This window comes from Adiantum capillus-veneris, chromosome 19, assembly GCF_014529385.1.
Source record: "Adiantum capillus-veneris isolate H3 chromosome 19, ASM1452938v2, whole genome shotgun sequence".
Classification (NCBI taxonomy): domain Eukaryota; kingdom Viridiplantae; phylum Streptophyta; class Polypodiopsida; order Polypodiales; family Pteridaceae; genus Adiantum; species Adiantum capillus-veneris.
Window position 1 is genome coordinate 44,963,490 of NC_140949.1, and position 16,791 is coordinate 44,980,280.

Consider the following 16,791-nt stretch of genomic DNA (forward strand, 5'->3'; position numbering starts at 1 on the left):
ATGTGGCAAACAAGGTGTGTTTACAGCTTAGAAGTGTTGAAAGGATAACGCTACCTTCAAGAGTGTATAGGGAATTTATTGTGGATTTCATGTTTTCACAAAACCAATAATGCATTAAAACGGGTCTCAAAATCATCTCAAAGTGTGTAGAAGAGTCAAAAAAAGGAGGGGGAAGTGGGCAAAGCGGTGAATTCATGGCTTACTAGGGCCAAAATGGTAATGCTACCTCAAAATTCCCAAGTGACTTTATGTGAGTACAGTGACATTAGAATTTGTTCTAGATGCCTTGGAAAGAGATCTAGAAGGCTAGAAGAAAGGGGGAGAATAGGAGCTAATGGGAAAACTTGGACCCCAACGCACCAGAAGGTGAAGCTAGGTTATCAAAGGGGGAAATGGGCCTAATGGGGGTACCCTAGGTTAAGTGTGTGGCAAGTAAAACCATCCTCCCCCCCAAAGGCTCTCCTTTTAGGAGCCTTTATGGTGCATCATGCAAGTCAACTAGGGTAGTTGACGGTTGATTTTTTTCTCAAGTTATCATTTGCATAGGCTCCTCTTAGATCTCTTCTCCACTACTCTCTACTATTCTCAAGCTTTCGTAGCATTGAGCTCTTTTGTGAACTATCGTGCAAAACTATATAGTTGACAAACATATTTGGTTATGAGTAGAAAAAAATTTCTTCTTCTACCGAAAAGTTCTTCACAACCATTATGCTATCAATCTCCTTAATCCCAAAATAACCCGGCTATGAGAAACAAAGGTATTGATTCTAGGTCTCTTGTATAGAGCGAATGAATTAATATATCCCTTATTTTGGGGGCGTGGGGGGTTTACAAAGTGGGAGGTTGCAATCAGGATAGACATTCTCTTGAAAACACAAGAAGAATCTTTGAAAGAAGCAGAGGAATCTCCACCAAAGCGGAGACATTCTTCCCCTAATAGGAAGCGATCTTCTATGAAAGATGACGATGGTGGTCCTAAAGTTAGAGATAAAGAGGATGGGCATCCAAAATGGCATTGATGGAAATTATCTCCTTCTCCTACTGAGGAGATGAGGGAACCATGTCCTAATTTTCCTCCTCATGATGAGATAGATGAAAGAACCCTCAAAGGAAGAGGAAGAAGAAAACATACTTCTCTTCATCTTCAAGTTCATACAATTCAGTTAGGATGTTATGTTCCGAGATGAATAATTCATATAATTTTCATATGTTAGGCATGTTTCTATGTGCCTTCCAAATTCAACCCACTAAAGGCGGACTAGTCTTTGGCCCAAAAAAGAGACTCCAAAGACTTGAAAAGCATGCGGAATTGCTAATATGTAGCCATTTCTCACAGGTGAGGTAGAGGATGATGTTTTTATAGCATGGACAAGCTTAAAGCTAAGGTTGCATCTCAGGGGCATTACCTCCTGTGAGAAGGATGATAATCTTAGGATAGAGGTTATGCATGGAAGCTCTCCCCCTAATAAACCTCGTTATTGAGTCTCGCTTGCACAAGATGAGAATTTGATGCCAATTTATGAGCTTGTGGAGAAGAGTATGTTCTCACCCTCTTTCAAAAGAAGGATGGTTTATATCATATGTGTGTATACTATTGTGCCTTAAAACAAGATACCAGTGAAAAACATTGTTTTTACCAAGGATAGGGGATCTATTTGATATATTCTTTTCCTAAAACATAAGTATGCTCATTGTGGCCGACAATAATTATCTTTTTCGCAATTTTCCTCCTAATAAACAAATTGGAGGGGACAACTACCCAATTTGGGTATACATGATGCAACATCTCCTTGTTGCAAAGGGAATTTGGAACATTAAGCCAAGTTATGATAAGGCTAATTTTTGGGGATAAGACTAAGTTTTGTGGATATTGGTTATGTAGATGCTATTGCAAACTCTAGTGGTTTTTCTACTAGATTTGTTTGGCCTACCACGAGCAAGCACATAAGGATGCTAAAGATGCACATGTCTCTCGTAGTGTAGTGCTTGTGTATATCCAAGGGGATTGACCATGGAAAACTTACTGTACCACATGAGTGTAGGGGAGGTGGATTGATTAATAATCTAGATATAAGGTAGGGGTGCCAAAAATATAACATTTAGTTTGATTGATCAACATGAGATAATTGTTAAGAAGAAAGGTACAATTTTCCAATCAGGATAGACACTCTCCTAAAAGAATAATAATAAATCTCTCAAAGAAGCGCTGAATCTCTAAAAAAGCGGAGAAATTCCTCCCCCAATAAGGAGGGGTCTCCTATGGATGATGATGATGGGAGTCCTGAGGTTAGAGATGAAGAGGATGGGCATCCAAGATAAGATTGATGTAATAGATCTCCTTCTCCTACCAAAGAGAAGAGAGCACCAAGTCCTAATTTACCTCCTCATAATGAGATAGATGAAAAGAACCTCAAAGGAAGAGGAAGAAGAAAAGATACTTTTCTTCATCTTCAAGTTCATACAATTTAGCTAACAGACTACCCCAAAGGGCATGGCCTTCTAAATAGCATAATCCTAACATCATCATTGATCTCGTGTTGCTTGGAAGAAAGATCGTCAATTGAAAAATCTCAACAAAGGAGAAAAGGCATAATTTTTCTCTCATATGATGGAACTTTTAGCAGCACTAAGAAAACTCATAGCTTCATCCACCAACTTGTTGCTGCTTTTGGAGATGAATAATTCATGGATTAGGCATGCTTCTATGTGCCTTCAAAAGTCAACCCACTAATGGTGTGCTAGTCTTCGGTCCAAAAAAAAAGGCTCCAAGACCCTAAAAATCATGCAAAATTGCTAATATGTAGAAATTTCTCACAAGAGAAGTAGAGGATAAGGTTCTTAGAACATGGAGAAGCTTTAAGCTAAGGTTATTAGGAGGGAAAGCATAACCTTTATCTCCTACGATGGAGCTTTTAGCAACACTAAGAAATCTCTTTGCTTCATCCACCAAATTGATACTCTGTTCGAAGATGAATAATTCATAAAATTTTCAAATCTTAGGCATGGTTCTATGTGCCTTCAAATGTCAACCCACTAATTTGAGCTAGTCTTTAATCCAAAGAAAAGGCTCCAAAAACTAGAAAAGAACGCAAAATTGCTAATATGTAGCAATTTCTCACAAGAGAGGGAGATAGTGATGTTCTTAATAGCATGGAGAAGCTTTAAGGTAGGGTACAAAGAGTCTATTCACAACTATGTAGAAACTTTTTGGAATTGCATCCCAAAGCTATTGTATATAAAATAATAGGCTTCTATGAGCATTATCAATGGATCTATGCATGGCTTCCACAAGACACGGAAGCATAGGGTTAATGCCCGAATTCCAAGGATAGTCTCAAAAGTTACCCATCACACTATGGTAGCTTCCAAGATTAATTTTCAAGTGTGAGATTAGCCTAATCAAGGGAAATAAAAATTTCTTGAACAAGGGAGGAACAAAAAGAATTCCTACAAGAACAACAAGCGAAAACACAAAAGCAGCACCAAGGTGCAAATCTACTCACTAATAAAGAGATGGAACAACATTGTAAAGACAAAAAATGCTTCAAATGTGGGGATCAAGGTCACTCATATTGCACTTTCCCTCAAATGCATGCAATGAAGACAACTCCTCAAGCATATGCCCTAGCAAAACATGGTAGGTCTCAAGGAGCTTCTTTATGCTTTGCATGAGTAAAGGTATGCAAGCAAGATGCTTTAGTTTGTTTGACCCTAATTCTACACATTAATTCATTTTTATGGAGCTAGTTACAAAGCTAGGGATTCATGCCCATTAGATGGGAGAAGCCATACCAACTAATAAAGCTTTCAAAGGCCAAGAGATTCTAGCCACTCCATTGATTGATAAACTCATAATACTAGTATAGAGATGAATCTGCATGTCAATGAGAGAGAAAAAATAATTCTTATTGTATCTCATGATGTTTTTGTTAAGCCAGTAAATAAATCTAATTCTGCTTACATGACTTTTTCAAAGACTATTCTCATGTTGACTCTCTCTCTCTCTCTCTCTCTCTCTCTCTCTCTCTCTCTCTCTCTCTCTCTCTCGTAATGACACTACCTAATCTAAAGAGGATTCAAATTTTAATTCTTTTCTTGGTAAGAATGGTGATTTTCTCATAGATACAATTTCAGGGGCATTAGCTCCCATGAGAGGGATGACAATCTTAGGATATAGAGGTTATGCCTACAAGATCTCCCCCTATTAAACCTCCTTATGCCTACAAGAGGTTATGCCTACAAGATCTCCCCCTATTAAACCTCCTTATTGAGTTTGACTTTCTCAACAAGACGAGAATCTGATGCCAATTTTTGAACTTGTGGAGAAGGGTATGTTATGACCTAGCTTCTCACCCTATTGCAAAAGAAAAATTATTTATGTCATATGTGGGTGTACTATTATTCCTTAAACAAGATAACAGTAAAAAACCATTGCTTGTCACCAAGGATAGGGGATCTATTCTTCTCCTAAAACATAACTATACTGACCATTGTTGACAACAATGATGTATATCATAAAATGTCTCATAAGGACACATTGAGGGGACAACTACCCAACTTTGGCATACATGATGGAACATCTCCTTTTTGTAAAGGGAGTTTGGTATATTATACTAAGTTTTTTAAGACTAAGTTTGGCGGATATCGGTCATGTGGATGATGTTGTAACGGTTTTGCTACTAGAGTGTTTTGCCTTCTACAAGTCGGCACATTGGGATGCTAAAGATGTACATGCATTAGGAAACTTTGGAGGTCATTTGTAGGGCCTTGTAAGAAAATACATTTTTTGGCATTCCCTCTCTGAAAAAAAAGTGGGGTAAAAGAAAAGGTGTCCACAATACAACCGTTCAAGAAGTGTACTTACAAGTAGATTCTTTCCACAGTGCCATAATGGCCATGATGATTGAAAAATGTCTCTTTTTAGTTACATTGAATGAACCCCATCATCTTGGATTGAGATTCAAGGACTCGTCTTTCTTGTCTTTGCAATGTCTCCAAAATGCTCTTGTCTTTTTTTTCTTGCACCAAGGGCTAATTTCTTTCGTGTCCACACCACAAACATTCTTGACAAACATCCTGAATATCATCTACACAATGACTTAGATCCTCACTATGAGCCATTATGTAAGCAAAGCAAAACCAACACACGTGGCACTAGCAAAGAAAGAAAGACTTAGAGAAAAGGGAGCAAAGCATTTAGACAATTAAACACATGGTTCGCTGAATAATGCCTCTTATGCATTTGAAAATTTATCCTTTGAATCATTTGACTAATGCATCTTATGCATTTGCAAATCCTACCCGTTGATTGACCTTTGCTGATGATGGAGAGATTGGCTTGCTTGGCTATTACAAATCTTTAACTAGCCAAGCTGAAATTCATAAATGCATGGTCCATGCTAAAGAAAATAAGATTCTATGATTTTTTCATTTGAATTGTAATGGCCAAAACACCATATTGCAACCCACACAAGAATTCCAAGTCCTGCCGAAAAAGGTACCAACCTTATGAAAGAAAGATATGAGCTTAGATGATTGTAGAAGAAAGAAGAATCTACGAAATCTTGAAACCTTGAAGGTTAGATCTGGTGGTCTTAAAAAAAGAATCCAACCATTGAGGTGAGGATTCTAAACATTCTAAACTATTTCAACTAAGCTAGTTGGTTTCTTATGTGTGTATTGCTTCCTTGGTAGATATGCTATCTATCTAGGCAAAGAAACCATTGATCCCAAAGACAATGTAGGAAAGTAATTTAAGCCCTTAATAAGTAGTAGTTTTGTGCAAAGGATATAATTTTTGACAAAAATTTTAACACTAGTTTGGTAACCTAAAAGGACATAAAAGTATCCTTTCAAGGTTTTGGAAAAAAATCAAATACTCGTATCACATGTATGTGTTTTTAGATGTCCTTACTTCACCTCAAAGCTAACACCACATTTTATGTGGAAAAAATTAGGAACTCTCACAACTCTTGAATGTATGTTCATGAGGAGTTCTTAAAGCCAAAGAGACGTCAATTTGACAAAAAACAACATATTTGCTAGGTGAACTTCATTTTACACAAGGTTAAAGAACTCTCTAGACAATGAACATCAATGAGTTCTTAACCAAATTCTATGGTTTTTATAGGCCCAAAAATTTTCTTTTGAACATAGAATTAAATACCAAAAAGGTGCATTTTTTGCGTTCTAATGAACTATCACCAATGTTCCCATGTGTACACCCTTCATTATCTTTGTAAATGCTTCCATTTTACACACTTTGGTTCTTTATTTTCATGTTCAAGAATAGAAAGCATCAAAATCATCAAAACATGTCTTCTCAAGACAATTTGGAACACACCTATGAAGTTCAAAAAATGCATGGATGAAAAAACGGCTTCCACAATGTGGCCTTTTGTATGGCATATAAACCTATCAAGTTGGCACCAAATTGGAATTGTACACCTATATTTTGACCTAAGCTTAAAATGTATCACATTTGTTGAGTGAAATTTAGCAATTTGAATCCAACATTTGTATTAACTCAAAATGAGTGTGATTGTGGTAAGATGGAAAATCACTTCCACCTTTGTGTTGTTCCCTTTTTAGGATATTAGGTGCCCCAAAACTCAAAGAAGAAGAGTTACATAGTGAGTACTCCACAAACACACTCAAAATTGCCTTTGATCACAAAGAAACTTCCAAAATATTCATCAAAATGTGAATTTACTAGTAAATCAACATAGAGAATTTTTCATAAATGGGCCATCACTTCCAATACATAGGCTTTCCATCTCGCTTTCCCTTCTATAGAAGCATAAAAATACCTTTAGAACTACCGATACTACCTATGTAGAACTTTCAAGGTCACTAAGTTGTGTTTTAGGGTGATATAAGGCTAATTTCATGAAAATTACACACTTTTTTTTTTGCTCGAGTTAGATTTATATTTTTTATTCAAACTCAACTCTAAAGGTGGAATTAATAGCCTCAAAGAACTTCAAGATTTTTTCAAGTCATAAGAGCTTGTGGATATAGAGCACTTTAGAACCTCCTTGGCATCTCCAGCAATTATTATAGAAAGTTGTTGAGTTAAGAGGACACAAAAGTGTCCTACTGCTAATCTAGTGTTTAAGGTTTTGCAGCACGATGTACGTGGTGGACTATATGTGTGTGTGTGTGTGTGTGTGTGTGTGTGTGTGTGTGTGTGTGTGTGTGTGTGTGTGTGTGTGTGTGTGTGTGTGTGTGTGTGTGTGTGTGTGTGTACAAAGAATGTAGTTCCTACCAATGAAATATAAGGCACACTTGACTCGCTTAGCATGAGCAAGAGAGGGTATCTAGCTATTTGGATCTATCTCCTCCATATTTATGAAGAAGGGGATAAACTCTAAGCTATTACCAATAGCAACAAGTGTCAAAAAAGAGAGACTCTAGCTCAATCACGCAAAATTGACTTCCTTGAATGTCCCTTTAATAGTTAAGGTACTTACAAATCCAAAGGAACAATTGTAACTTATGACGAGTACAACAATATCTTCATGGACTTTACTATGTTGAAAACTAGAATGGTAGAGTTCTACAATGTCACATTTGAAGAGTTTTGCAAGGTGCTAAAATTTTTCTTGAAGCTAGGTGAGTGTGATATTCTTAAAGAGAAGAATCTAGAGCGAGTTACAATCACATTAATGAATATGAAACTTTTGAAATGTACCACCGATGATCGTTTATACTTCAATGTTCAATAAAAAACAGACATATGGTGGCTTGGTGCTCTTGAGGTTATTCATTTTCTTACAACCTTTGTACTAAAAATCTACATTTTTTTCTATATCACATAAGGATTAATCTTGCAGGTAAAGAAAGAGGATCATGAAATTTTATTTTGGGTCTTCCATCAAACCCCTATTCTTGATAGACAAGGTCCTAGGGGATAGGAGACTTTTAAGTCCAATGGAATCTTGCAATTGGCCTCAAAAATTTGAAGCATATGTATAATTGTGGAATGATGGGTGCCATGGTAAGGTCTCCTACTTGTTCTGCATGGAGTCTACAGAGGTGATGGACCCAAAGTGGTGGAAAAAGGCTCCTACTTGACACAATGAAGACGTTGATTTCAGCCCAGTTTTGGATATTTTAGGCATGTTAATGTTCACATTTGTACAATGCATGTTCTTTGCAGAATTGCACCAAATGTCTATAGAGGCCCTTGAACGAGTGTTGTCAAATATGGGTCTCCATGGGGGTAATGTCAAAATCCAGCGGGACAAAAAAGATCAACCAATGACGAGGACATTCCTTCCAAACCATCCATTGGCGGGGTCAAGGCACACAAGTTTTTATCTAAACCACTAGGCATAAAGAGATGTGAAGCTGACAGAGCATGGGAGGATATCACTCCACCTATGTTAGAAAATTTGAGTATTAACAATGGAAGAAAATACATATGGCAGTGAAGGATCATGAGCCTACTACTCCAACACCAAGGTTGATGTGTGGCATTCCATAGACACACACTTTCTAATGTGTGACAAAGATGATTGGTCACAAGACAATCTCAAGAAGTTTACGGAGAACCTTCAACTACTTAAACAATCATTCAAGATAGCATGGAATGACACTCATATTACTCATTACATGATATTTTTCAAACACTCCTATGATTAGAAAGAACTATGTGGGTTTTTTCTTTTCTTAATAACTTGCTTAATTTGCAGCACATCATTTTCAACCATTTACTATACTTTATCCAAAAGTATGGATACCCAAGCATATGCAATACCTAAGGCTTGGTGGAAAAGTCTCATTACCTGGTGAGGAATACCTACTTTAAACACACAACACGGTGGCTTGCGAGACAAGGCAAACAATTTGAAGGAGCTATTTTGACGATCCTATTCCTAGCCTCTTTAGTAATAGCATAGGCAATGAAGCATTTACAAAAAAAAAAATTGAAATGATCAAAGGCATTCAAAAACTCCAGTGCTCGTGAAAGTCAAGGAAAGTGAAGGGAGATAATGGAAAATGCGATAGGTGGATCAACAGACTCTGAATGTTTAAAACAACATGTATAAGTCTGGATACTACGCAAACGCTATTGTGATTAACACAACATGTACAAGCCATAAGTTGTGTTTCAACTTGTTGAGGATTTTCATAAATTTTATGGCCCATTGCCATTGTATTGGATCATTAAGTGTTTTCCATACTCTAAGAGTTCATTTGGGTTTCGTTTCCCTAACATGTACAAGCCATAAGTTGTGTTTCAACTTGTTGAGGATTTTCATAAATTTTATGGCCCATTGCCATTGTATTGGATCATTAAGTGTTTTCCATACTCTAAGAGTTCATTTGGGTTTCGTTTCCCTAACATGTACAAGCCATAAGTTGTGTTTCAACTTGTTGAGGATTTTCATAAATTTTATGGCCCATTGCCATTGTATTGGATCATTAAATGTTTTCCATACTCTAAGAGTTCATTTGGGTTTTGTTTCCCTAATGAGAGAACCATTGCTCTATATGTGTAGTAATATATTGCACCGCTTCCTATATACCTAGGATAGTATCCAAAACACTCTCGCAAAAACTTTGTTAACAAAAATAATTTTTTTTGCATTTTGTGGCAGTGTTGGTTCACCTAGGAAGCGTGAGTGTCTTCAAGGGAAATATTACAATAGTCCTCTCTTTTGACATTCTGTTGTGAAAGACTAGGATGGGAACCTCACTTTCTTTTTGGCAAGATATTTCTCTAGGGTTGCATACCTTCCACAATACACTCTCATCCAATGATGGAGAAAGATCTCATCAGTGTGCAAAGCTGGAATCCACCAAATATATGTGCATCACTGGATTTTCCTCATATGGGGGCCTTACAAATTGTGTAGCATATATTGTGGTGGCAAGACTAAGTGAGGGGGCCATTGCAAGCATACCAACATCGCCCTCAATGAACACCCGATGATGCTCTATGTTGGCCTTGTGCCACCTCCAAGTTGATGAAGATGTTCAAGTAGTTGGTCGTTCCCTAGAGCTTTGGTGAAGATATCTGCACAATTATCTTCAGAAGGACAATACTCTAGCTCCACAATCTCATCCTTAATTATCTCTTGAACATAATGATATTGAACCTCAATATGCTTTGTGCATGCATGGAAGACAGGGTTCTTGGAGATTTCCATGCAACTCTGGTTGTCGCATTGAAGTGTTGTTGTTGAATCAAGAGAAACACCTAAGTCCATGAGAGCTCGCTTGAGCCAAACTGCTTCACAAGCTACAAAACAAGCAGCTTTATAATCTACTTTTGTTGAAGAAAGAGCGACGGTTGGCTGCTTCTTGCTGATTCAAGAAAACACTCTAGAACAAAGTGAGAGACAAAATCCAGAGACTGACTTTCTAGAATCAAAATTTCCTACCCAATCAAAGTTACAATACCCACTAAGAGTATTTTTGCCATTGCCATAGACAATGCCATGGCCCGAAGTACCTTTGATGTACTTAAGAACATGCATACCTGCCCTCTAGTGAGTTTCCCTTGGTTGGAGGCTCTTCTTTTCTCTTCTATGCTCTTTGATCATCACAAACCCCCCTCCTCTTCATGTGGATAGTGAACTTGAGGGTTTTGAGCGTCAAAAACTTGTTGAGCCCACTTTGGTAGTGGCTTTTCCTATGATGCTGCAATAAGTTGGTTAGATTTATTTGATTTGTCATCATCAAACAACTCCTCCTACAATATTTTTACCTTTTGGTCTGGCACATGGTGAGTTATATTTTTATTTGATGAGAAATTGGACGAACCTAGTTTCTCCACCGCATATGGCCTTTCTTCAAATACCACATCCCGACTGGTGAGTATTTTCTTTGCCTCTTGATCATAGAATCTATATGCTTTAGACTCTTCACTGTATCCGAGAAATACACACTACTTGCTTTTGGCTACTAACTTTTTTCTTTGTGAATCGGGAATATGTGCATAGCACAAACACCCAAATGTTTTGAAATGCAAGACCGAAGGTTTTTTACCAGAATAGGCTTCTTGAGGCGTTTTCCCTTTCAAAGCCTTTGTGTATCTTTGATTGAGAATATACACTACTGTACTTACTTCGTCGTCCCAAAAGGAATCTGACATATTATTGGCTTTGACCATGCACCTTGCCATTTTTACCAACTTTCAATTGGGACTCTCCACAACTCCATTCTATTGTGGTAATGCTTAAGTGACCAAATCTTTCATGCCATAATTGGGTTGTACCTTTTTTTGTAGTGATTGTAAGTGTAAAAAGTTCATAGAGGTTGTTGTACCTTACTCCCTTTCCCACTATGTTTCCTTTAGAATCTAAGATTTTTGTTCCACTTTTCTTAAAATGGACCAGTGCACCCCCCGAGGATTGAAGGTGGCCCAAGATTCTCAAGCGACTATGGGTGGCCGATCAGATACCAACGACACCGGCACAATCATGCACATGTCATTGAATGCCAAGTGCACTCATCTAATTGGCATTCCCCCCACGAGGCCCTGCTAGAAGGTACAAGGGTTGGAGTAGTCTCTTTTGGTGTGTGCACATTATATACCATTAAAAACTATGTAAAAATTAAATATAGCATGTGTGAATAAGGGGTATTTACATAATCCCTTACCTGTATATTCTCAAGTATTATATGTATGCATTTTTGTAAAAAAACTAGCTCTAATTTTCACTTTCTCAATTAAAAAACCCTTTATGTAAGTACTTTTTTATGTAAATGTACCTAATTATATATCCCTTATTTTGTTCACACGTGTTATCTTACACATTTCCTAGTGGACGCCTCAAGGACAACTATTGCCACCCATGATATTAGGGAGAGTCGTGTCACTCTTACACGGGATGAGCTGGCATTGATAGTTGAAGGGGCCGACCTACAATTAAAAAAGGAGAAGGATATTTACACGACACAGTCGGCAGAGAAAGATGGAAAAATAACACGGCTTTCTATAGCCACCCAACACCCCAACCATCACAGGTCTGGATGGAGAAAAGTATTCATCGCTTAAGACAAGATGTTTAGAATCTAACACAATGAGTGAAGCCTCCGCCTGTACAAGGGACACACATTAGTCACCTTGTCCTGCATCCAAATTTGGTCCCCTTTTCTTCTTCGGATGCATCTTCATCTTCCCAATGTCCAGTTTGCTACAAGAATTTGATGGATGGAGTGGATACTATACATGGACATGTAGTCATTATTATCACTTTGATTGTTTAATTCATTTAATGCAAAATAGTAGCAAATGTGCAATCTATTTGCAAGATATTCCACAAGGAATATATTATATGTTTGGCATGGAAAATGAGTATAAATTCAAGGAAGCCCGCCAAGATACCCCTAGCACAACTAGAAATCTGTTTGGTGACCAAGATGTAGGTTTTGAGCATAACAATTGAAATCGACAAACTATGTATAATTGCTACTATGAAGCATTGTATATGATCAAAACACATTGAGTACAAGTTTTTTCATAATGGTTTTTGGCACAATATTCATTCTACTCTCAAGCTATACTGAATCTGTGAAGTTGTTATCTTGTTCTAAGTCTGAGTGTTGTGGGTCTTCTTGTAGTTCCACATCTATTATCAGATTCTCTTCTATTTTGTCTATAGTGCATTGAGATACACCGACATTGAATTCTTCTTCTAGAGCCACATAGACATGTAATCTTCTCTTTCACTTTTTCTTTCTGCTCAAGCTGCCATTCATCAAAGGCTATGCAATTGAAAGTGTCAATCACAATGCACTTATTGTCGAGAAGTGATTCCAATGTATAACAATGTGTGCAAAACCGAGTTTCAACAGGAAGTTTCAACATCACTAACATGCGCGTTCTGTACAAATCAAGCACTCTTTGTCGTTTCAAGATAAATTTCAAAACTTGGCATCCTGTGTCAATTATTTTGGTAAACCGTGTGGTTTCTTTACTAGTGTACCAATCCTTCAGCACCAAGTTTAAGTTGTGCATATTACAATCATTGGTGAAAATATGTGAAAAGCACTTCTTTATTAACTTTCTAGCATTTTTCTAGTTTTTTGCGTTTTTCATGACTACTTGAACGACATGTTCAGCTCCGATTTCTTTAATTACATTAATCAAGACCTCAAAAACATATTTGTCACTTTTAATTGTACCAGAACTGTCAATCGCCTTTAAAAAACGTTTCTCCCTTTGAACAAACCAACATTACATTGATTAGTGGTCTTCGTTGAACATTTGACCAACTGTCACTCACAATTGTGCATCCTAAAAGCGAAATATTCTCAAATATTATTCTGGCAACACGCTCTTTGACTTCGATGTAACATTTGTCCAAGAGAACATTTTGTATTGTGTGATAAGAAGGAGTTGAAAATCCTGAGCCAAACTCATCAATTTTCTTCCAAGCATCCTTCCAATGATTGCTGTCTACCATGACTAGAGCACTTCCAGTGAAGAAAATTTCTTTGGCGAGTGCAGTTTGTGCTTCTTCTAGAGACTGCATCCAAAAACTTTGTTGCAATGATTTTGACGCATTTGACGAAGCCCACCTTCATTGTGACGCTTAAAAGGAACGTTGCTTGACATTTCCTCTCCCTGTGTAGACTGTTCTCCAAGGTTAGTTGGTGTCAGCAAAGGATCAGCAAAGTTAATCTTTGTCTCTAACTTCTCTTGACTTGCATCCATAATAGAGCTATATATTTGTTGTCTCTTGCCACCCTTTTTGGCAAGCTCTTCTCTCAAACGCTTTGCAATTGCAGGTGCTTGATGATGTTCACATTTCTTACAACTCTTTTTAATGCTTCCCAAAAAATGGTCCCTAATACGTGGTACACCACCTGATTTTGTTGTGAAGCAAAATTTACATTTCCACTCCATATATGGACCGCATATGTTGTGAGCATAATCCCACTCTTTGCCATGAGCTCTTTTATTCTTTGACTTCTTCGTACCAATTGTGCCGACATTTTACTCCATTGCTTTTAATTTAAAACTGAAGACATAAGAACTAGATGTTCAGTTTTTAAAACACTTTTCATCCTTTCAATATATATATGTAAATATCAATCACTAAGAAAGTAATCAAATATGAACAATATGAGATTTGCAATGCACTCTAGTCAATCCACATATCGATCACCTCTGTTGTGAGCAAACATACACATTGCAATGCACTCTCTACACGAAATTATAAATACAACAATGCTACGAATTTTTCAATGCAATTATTATTATGATGAGTAGTTATACATCCTCTTCGATTTGCAAACAGTATGACACATCTAATTTCAAATGCTACAAAGAATAATCAGCTTCTACACTGAAACAATGTCAATTATTTGCAAAACCCACATGAAAGCAATAATATCTCTAATTGGTTATGTCATGCACTAACAATCTATTATAATACATAATGCACTCTCTATATAAACCAATGCATGAAATAACACAAAGAAATCTTCAATACAATCACACAATTGAGGACTACTTGTACCCAGTCAAGGATTGTAGCCCCCTTATGCACCCAATTCAATATATAGAAGCTATTTTCATCCAATTAAGGATTATAGAGTCTTATATTGTGTAGTGACAATGTATATTAACTCAAATCAATGATGGTAAAAAATGCCAAACTTCAAGGATCTTTATATGCCTAGTACGGTAGTCTAGGACATTCGACCCTTGATTATCGACTCGTCATTTGCTTTGTCGCAATGAGCACGACTCTCCAAATTCTCAATTGTTTTGGTTTCGTACCTTTTGTTCGGTGAAGGATTTAAATATTTTTAGAAGTGGTTACCGAATTAAGAATCACGTTTGGCCCAAAAAAAGGACCTGTGACTCTATAACCTTCGGTCAATTCACAAGGAGATGATTGTACCCGCACTCGGATACACTTCCCAAGGATTTTCCTAGTCAAAGGACCACGATAAGCACGAGGTTTACTTTATATAATTACACCCGCAAGATTTTTCTATTTTCTTGACGGGCTTGTCAGGCTATGTCTTTTCCCCATCAGGCCCGTCCGGGAAATAAAAAAACTCGGCAGGCCCTGAGGGAATATGGTTGAACCCGACGAGCTAATCGATTTTATGGGTTTTTGCATGTCATCATCAAAGTCACGTTAACAATTAACGTGATCACATCTTTTTCTTATGTAACACATAAAACTAAAAATATTTTGAGAATTTTTCACAAGTTATATATTTACATTCAACATTTATACATACATATTTTTGTGTGTATGTGTGTGTATATACTCTCTCTCTCTCTCTCTCTCTCTATATATATATATATATATATATATATGGTGTGGTGTAAGAAAGTTTCCATTCTGCCCATACAAGATTTCAAGCAGATAGCATAGAGGTGACTGTTAAGATAGTTAAGCATGTGGGTATTGGACAGGTTACCGCCAAAGGAAAAGAGAAGAAGAGAAAGGACTTGATCATGGAAAGGATGAAAAGTGCAACTTTCATTCATCTTTTTTTAGCTCATTTGAAAATCTTTGTCAAGAATCAATTTGTGTTTAAGTGGCAGCCCATCAATTTAAAGACTACTTGCTTAAGTTTCCCATGTTGATTTTGCAAAGAATTACATCTTTAGAGTGCAAAATGAGATAAAGTCCATGCATTAGTGGTTAATGCAGGTAACAATACTGGTCCACATCTCTTATATCAAAAATTCATTAGGAACTATTGAGAAGACTCTCCATTTTTACATATCATATGATAAGCTCCATGACATGCTCTTTGTTCAACATTGTTTTTTATGTTGCACGACAATTGGATGAAACAACAAGGACACCGTTTGCGTTATCATTGGGTATGGTCAAATGGTGCCGCTTCACAATTCAAGGCACGATGACCACACTATTTTGTAGCCAGGTATTATCAGTTGATAGAATTGCATATGATTCATAACTTCCTCCCTTTAGGACATGGAAAAGGAGAGCATGATGGCTATGTGTTGGTTATCAAGAGAACCCTGACGTATGAGGAGCCATTTTTTGATGGCTAGCCCATGAAGTGTGCAACTTATGTGGTCTATTTTCTAAACATGAGGTTTTAGCCAACAAGGGAAGGTGGGAGTGTCAGCACAAAGAGGATTTTCTAGTTGGTTTCACCAAATTATGTGTTGCGTTTTCCACTATGGGCTTGTAAACCAATTGCAAGCACTCACTCATTCCGTTGTGTTGACGACTACTCAATGCACAATGCATGTGATATGCGTTTTTGGACACTATCATGCTTTTGTGATCTATGTGTGAATGGGTAGTGGAGGAGATTCAATAATAAACAGCACATCGAAGAATGGAAACATGTCTCCATCGAGCCATTGACACAATCGGTACAAGGAGATAGTGATGAGGAGAACTACAATGATCTATTTTCCTCCCAAATGAGTTAGGATTTAAGCATGTCTATGTATGAAGGAGACGCTGGTGTTGAGCCAATTATTATCCATTTGGGATAACTTTGCAGTGAACACAACCGAGGACAAAGAGGACTTCTACTTTCTAAAGTGCACAAAAATCATGTACCAGGCACCAAGAAAGCTACATGCACAATGATAATTTTTGTAATTTTCATGAGAATTCCAGAGGCAATGTTCAAGCTTACAAACTATTTTACACATTAGGGGGGTCAAAGCGATACAAACACCCTCCAAAGATAAAAAGTAGTTGGCAACATACAAGGAAATTTCATCCTCTACATCAAACAAGGGTGTAATATGGCTATAAGTAGTGGGGAATTTCTCAGCTAGCCACCCACAAATCCATGTAAGAATGACCTCGATAAGAT